Source organism: Dipodomys merriami, unplaced genomic scaffold (genome assembly GCF_024711535.1).
Source record: "Dipodomys merriami isolate MVZ:Mamm:240054 unplaced genomic scaffold, mDipMer1.0.p SCAF_401, whole genome shotgun sequence".
NCBI classification, from domain to species: Eukaryota; Metazoa; Chordata; class Mammalia; order Rodentia; family Heteromyidae; genus Dipodomys; species Dipodomys merriami.
In genome coordinates, this window is record NW_027205616.1 from 777,501 (window position 1) to 783,541 (window position 6,041).

The window sequence follows — 6,041 nt, forward strand, 5'->3', positions numbered from 1 at the left end:
GTTTCAGGGAATGACCACCTCAGTGTAATTGTGCCTAGACCCCAGTGCTACCTGGCTGGTGGAAGCAAAGAAGCGGATACTTGGTTTAGGGATGCTCTGCCCTGAAACTTGCCCTGGTATCTGCCCTACCCCTTTGAGCTAGGGCTTGAACTCAGAGTCTCAAGCTCTCACTAGGCTTGCTGGCTCATAGCTGGTGCTGGATCATTTCAGCCAGCCCCTAACCCAGTATCTTTCTGGTTAACTGGAGATAGCGTCTTCATGACTTTTCTGCTGGAGTCTCAGCCTTTGGAGGAGCTAGGATTCTAGGTGGCTGGGTGGCACCCAGCCATACCTCTCATCTTCTTTCCCATCTAGGTAAGGCATATAGAGCTGAAGGGCTGGATCCAGGGTGGCACCCAGCTCTGTGACTCCAAAGCCCTATAAGCAACGCTTATAGAGCATGTTCCAGTTTCCAGAAGCCCACACAGCCTTCTGGCATCCCTGCTTTGCACCTGTTCCTCCTCTTGGATTTGTTTTCTATTCTCAGCCCAGCGAATTCCTTCTTCAAGACTCAGATGCAGGCCTCGGTAGGGGGCAGCTCCGTGGTACAACACTTGCACAGCATGCATGAGACCTTGGGCTCCAACCCTAGCACTTCACAAAAACAAAAACCCACCCAGAATAAATAGTTGGCACCAACAACGCAAGTTTGTAATCCTAGCTACTCAGGAAACTGAGATTTGAGGATCATGGTTTGAACACAGCTGGTCAGCAAAGTCTGTGAGACTGGCCTGAACTCTGGGCCTGGGTGCTGTCCCTCAGCTCTTTAGCTCAAGGCTAGCACTCTACCACTTGAGCCACAGCGCCACTTCCAGCTTTTTTCTTTTTGCTTATGTGGTGCTGAGGAATTGAACACAGGGCCTCAGGCATGCAAGGCAAGCACTCTACCACTGAGCCAACTTCCCAGCCCCCCCTTTTTTTTTGTCGGTGGTGGGGCTTGAACTCTGGGCCTGGGTGCTGTCCCTGCACTCTTCAGCTCAAGGCTAGTGCTGTACCGCTTGAGTCACAGCACCACTTCCGGTTTTCTGGTGGTTTATTGGAGATAAGAGTTTCACGGACTTTCCTACCCAGGCGGCTTTGAACCATGGTCCTCAGATCTCAGCCTCCTGAGTAGCTAGGATGACAGGCGTGAGCCACCAGCGCCCAGCATCTATGAGACTCTTTTTTTTTTTGGGGTCCGGTTGTGGGGCCTGAACTCTGGGCCTGGGTGCTGTCCCTCAGCTCTTCAGCTCAAGGCTAGTGCTCTACCACTTGAGCCACAGTGCCACTTCTGGCTTTTTGCTTATGTGGTGCTGAGGAATCGAACCCAGGGCCTCATGCATGCAAGGCAAGCACTCTACCACTGGGCCACCTTCCCAGCCCCTCTATGAGACTCTTATCTCCAGTAAACTACCAAAAAAGCCCAATGTGGGGCTTGTGGCTCAAGTGGTAGAACATTCGCCTTGAGCACAAAAAGGACCGTTCCCAGCCCAGAGATCAAACTCCAGGAATGGCACCCTGACTCCCCACACCTACCCCCCAAGACAATGTTTCAGCTGGGTAATGTGAAACATTGGCATGAGCAATTCTGTTTTGGTTTTTAACCTGGCTATTGCACCTGGAATGGATTCAGTCCAGATCTGTGGCCTCCCACCTGGGGTTCCGTTCATGGTAGACTATAGCATTCAGGAAGATCTGGAGTCAAACCCCAGCACCAGAGCAAAGCCAACAAAACTCCAGTGGCTTCCTGTAACTTGTATTTAACACCCAAGAATGGAAAACACCCTTGATATTTAGTATGGCTTTGTTTTTGTTTTCTTTTTTTTCTGTTGGTTGTGGGGCTTGAACTCTGGGCTTGGGTGCTGTCCCTGCACTCTTCAGCTCAAGGTGAGTGCTCTACCACTTGAGCCACAGCACCACTTCTGGTTTTCTAGTGGTTTACTGGAGATAAGAGTCTCATGTGCTTTCCTGTCTGGGCTGGCTTTGAACCGAGATCCTCAGATCTCAGCCTCCTGAGTAGCTAGGATGACAGGCATGAGCCACCGGCACCCAGCTTATATTTAGTATGGCTTTGGTGTCCCAGAAATAAAAAAGCAGGACCAGAGAGGTCAGGGCTTCTCCAAGTTCCCACTGGCTGGTACAGACACCCTGAGCAGCCTTCCAACAGTGATGAGCACTCCAGAGGCTGGTTTTGGCTTTGCCCTGCTTCTGTTACTTTGGTTTCTCTTAATTACTGAGCAGCAAGTCTTGGACAGCCCTGGTGACTCAGATCTGCAGACTGGGTGGATCAAGGTGTGGCTGTAGATTGCTTCTTAGAGCAGGAGTAGTGAAGGCTCCTCATAGCTGGCCTAGGCCAACTTGGGCACAGGCAAGCTCAGCCTTGAAGCTGTGCAGGAATGATCTGGGCAGGCAGCTCTCAGCCTCCTGAGTAGTAGGGATTACAAGGGCCACTGATGACTGACCCTGAGAAGAATTACGAGAAAAAGGTTTTTTTGTTTTTGTTTCTAACCTTGCCCTACCAGGATTCTTATGACTCCCAGGAGCCTGAAAGCTGACACATTGACCTTTCCTGACCATCCCAGTGTTGGGCCTGGTTCTCAGTGCTTCAAAACCAAAGAGGTGCTACTTGGACCTATGCGTCTCACAGCCCAAAAGAAAAGCAAGGAAATGAGTAACTCAAACACCAGGATCATTGTTCCCCACTGGGAGGAGAAAGACATCCATAGGGTTCACCTCTGTCTTCACCTGGTGAAGGCACATACACACAGCACCATCCCTACACACGCATATATGAGAAAAAGGTCTGGTGGGCCAGGTGCCAGTGGCTCAAGCCTGTAATTCTAGCAACTCAGGAGGCTGAGATCTGAGGATAGCAGTTCAAAGCCAGCCTGGGCAGGAAAGGCCAGAGACTATTACCTCTAATTAATCACCTAAAAACCAGAAGTGGAACTGTGGCTCAAAGTGGTAAAGTTCTAGCCTTGAGCAAAAAAGCTCAGGGACTGTGCCTAGGCTCACAACTGACAAAAAAACAAAAAACAAAAAACAGGAGATCTTTGAAAAATAAAAGGAAGTAATAAATAAATAAATAAGTAAAAACACTGAGGGAGTTCCTTTAGTGGCAGCACTGTTGCCTGGGAAATTCAAGGCCACGACTAAGTTCCCACCCCTGCAAAATCAATAACAACAACAACTCCCTAAAATAATTTGTTTTTGTTTTTTGCCTTGTTGAGTTGTTGATAACACTGTGTTTTTTGATATTGCTGCTTAATTTTTGTTTACTTTTTTTTTTAATCTTGCCAGTCCTGGGACTTGAACTCAGGGCCTTGGCACTGTCCCTGAGCTTCTTTTTGCTCAAGGTTAGCACTCTACCACTTGAACCACAGTGCCACTTCTGGCTTTTCCTGTTTATGTGGTACTGAGGAATTGAACCCAGGGCTTCATACATGCTAGGCGAGTACTCTACCACTGAGCCACCTTTCCAGCCCTCTATTTTATTTATTTTTATTTATTTATTTTTTTGGGGGTCAGTCATGGGCCTGAACTCTTGGCCTGAGCACTATCCCTCAGCTCTTCAGCTCAAGGCTAGCGCTCTACTACTTAAGCTACAGCACCATTTCAGCTTTTTTTTTCTGCTTATGTGGTGCTAAGGAATTGAACCCAGGGCCTCATGCATGCAAGGCAAGTGCTCTACTGCTGAGCCACCTTCCCAGCCCCCTCTATTTATTTTTGAGATGAGGTCTTACTATGTGATCCATGGCCTCTTAGCAATCCCCGATTAGCTACTAAGCACTAGGATTAGAAGTGTGGCCACCATTCTGGGCTCATTGGATATTTTGATGAAGCAATCAAACTGCCTTTTATCTTCCACAACTTATACTTTTGGAGATTATCTCTTTGTTCAAAACCAATAAATAAGCCGGGCCCTGGTGGCTCACGCCTGTAATCCTAGCTACTCAGGAGGCTGAGATCTGAGGATCATGGTTCAAAGCCAGCCCAGGCAGGAAAGACCGTGAGACTCTTATCTCCAATAAACCACTAGAAAACCGGAAGTGGTGCTATGGCTCAAGCATACATAGAGCGCTCGCCTTGAGCTGAAGAATTCAGGGACAGTACCCAGGCCCAGAGTTCAAGCTCCACGACCAAAAACCAAAACAAAACAAAACAAAATTTGACATTTTACAAAGACATGGCTTTTATCCTAACCCACTGTAAGAAGCTTCATTTCTAGAAGTACCATCAGTTACTGTTTTACTTTTTGTTGGTTGTAGAGCTTGCATTTGGGGATTGGGTGCTATTTCTGAGATCTTTTGCTCAAGGTGCTCTACCCCCCCCTTTTTTTTTGTGGGTCTTGGGGCTTGAACTCTGGGCCTGAGTGCTGTCCCTGAGCTCTTCAGTTCAAGGGTAGTGCTCTACCACTTGAGCCACAGCACCACTTCTGGTTTTCTGGTTGGCTCAGTGGTAGAGTGCCTGCCTTGCATGCATGAGGCTCTGGGTTTGATTCCCAAGCACCACATAAGCAGAAAAAGCTGGAAGTGGCACAACCGACCTAAAAAAAAAAGTCTCAGGACTTTCCTGTCCATGCTGGCTTTGAATCATGATCCTCAGATTTCAGCCTCCTGAATAGCTAGGATTACAGGTGTAAGCCACCAGCAGCTGGCTTGCTCTACCACTTTGAGCCACAGCTCCACATCTAGCTTTTTGAGTGGCTTTTTGAGTGTCTAGGGGACTTTTCTGCCCTGGCTGGCTTCAAACTGTGATTCTCAGATCTCAGCCTTCTGAGTACCTAGGATTGTAGAATTGAGCCACCAATGCTCTAGCTCTTTGAAATTTTTGCTCATGGTTAGGGCTCTACCACTTGAGTCCTAGACTTGAAAGTCTGAGGTAGTTTGTATGCAAACTTTGTCAACTCATTTGTATTTATTTTTCAGAAAAGCAGTTTTAAACTTGTGCTTATTGTTTGAGCATCCAGGAAATAAAGTGAAATATCTAAAAGCCAACACAGTTTATAATTCCTCTGATTCAGCACAATTTAGATTCTCTTTGGGCAAAGAAAACTAAATAATGTTCTGCAACTTATCTGGCAGTCAATAGATCCAGCTGAGAGCTCCTTGTTCCAAACACCATCCTTGCTCAGGCAGCCTCGGGGACAGGCCAAAGACCAGCACACACAGGCTGTGCCAGAGGCTATTCTGGGCTGCACTCTGGTGTTCTGTTACCTTGGTGCATTTATGTAAAAAAGGGTTTACTTGTTTTAATTTGAAGCAAAATGAAAGGATAAAAAATATTCTGAAGGGGCTGGTAAGGTAGCTCAGCGGTAGAGTGCATGCCTTGCAAGCATGAGGCCCTGGGTTCGATTCCCCAGCACCACATAAACAGAAAAAGCCAGAAGTGGTGCTGTGGCTCCAGTGGTAGAGCTCTAGCCTTGAGCTGAAGAGCTGAGGGACAGCGCCCAGGCCGAGTTCAGGCCCCATGACTGGCAAAAAAAAAAAAAAAAATTCTGAAATATGCTACAATATGGATGGGCTTGGAGGATCCAATGCTAATTGAAATAAACAAGAAAATACAGTTTGGGGCTGGGAAGGTGGCTAAGTGGTAGAGCGCTAGCCTTGAGCTGAAGAGCTGAGGGACAGCGCCCAGGCCCAGAGTTCAGCTCCCATGACCAACCAAAAGCCAAAACCAAAACCAAAAAAAAAGACAACTATTCCCAGACTGAGACTCTTTCCTGGAGATGAAGTGAGGGACTGAAGGAAACTGGAAATGGGTCTTTATTCCCATATGATGCAACTATATCAGCCAGCGCCTTGCCATATACCATCCAAGAGAACTTTAGGACCATAGTGCCTCTTACTTAAATATCAATCATACTTATTGAAATTGTGCAGGAATTGATAAGGTTTCTGTAATAGCTACATGAGGCGACAAAGGTATGAAAATTGCCTCAATATTGTATGATGTAATTATTTCTCCAGAAATGATGGTTGACCCTTTATGGACAAAGGACATGGGAATGCAGGTTACTCCCT

At 47.1% G+C, this 6,041-nt stretch overlaps 1 non-coding gene across 1 annotated transcript; it reads left to right on the forward strand.

Moving 5' to 3' along the window:
- Positions 1-5,320: 5,320 nt before the first annotated feature.
- On the forward strand, positions 5,321-5,393 carry Trnaa-ugc (transfer RNA alanine (anticodon UGC)). Its single transcript has one exon. It is a non-coding gene; the product is annotated as a tRNA-Ala (tRNA).
- Positions 5,394-6,041: the final 648 nt, after the last annotated feature.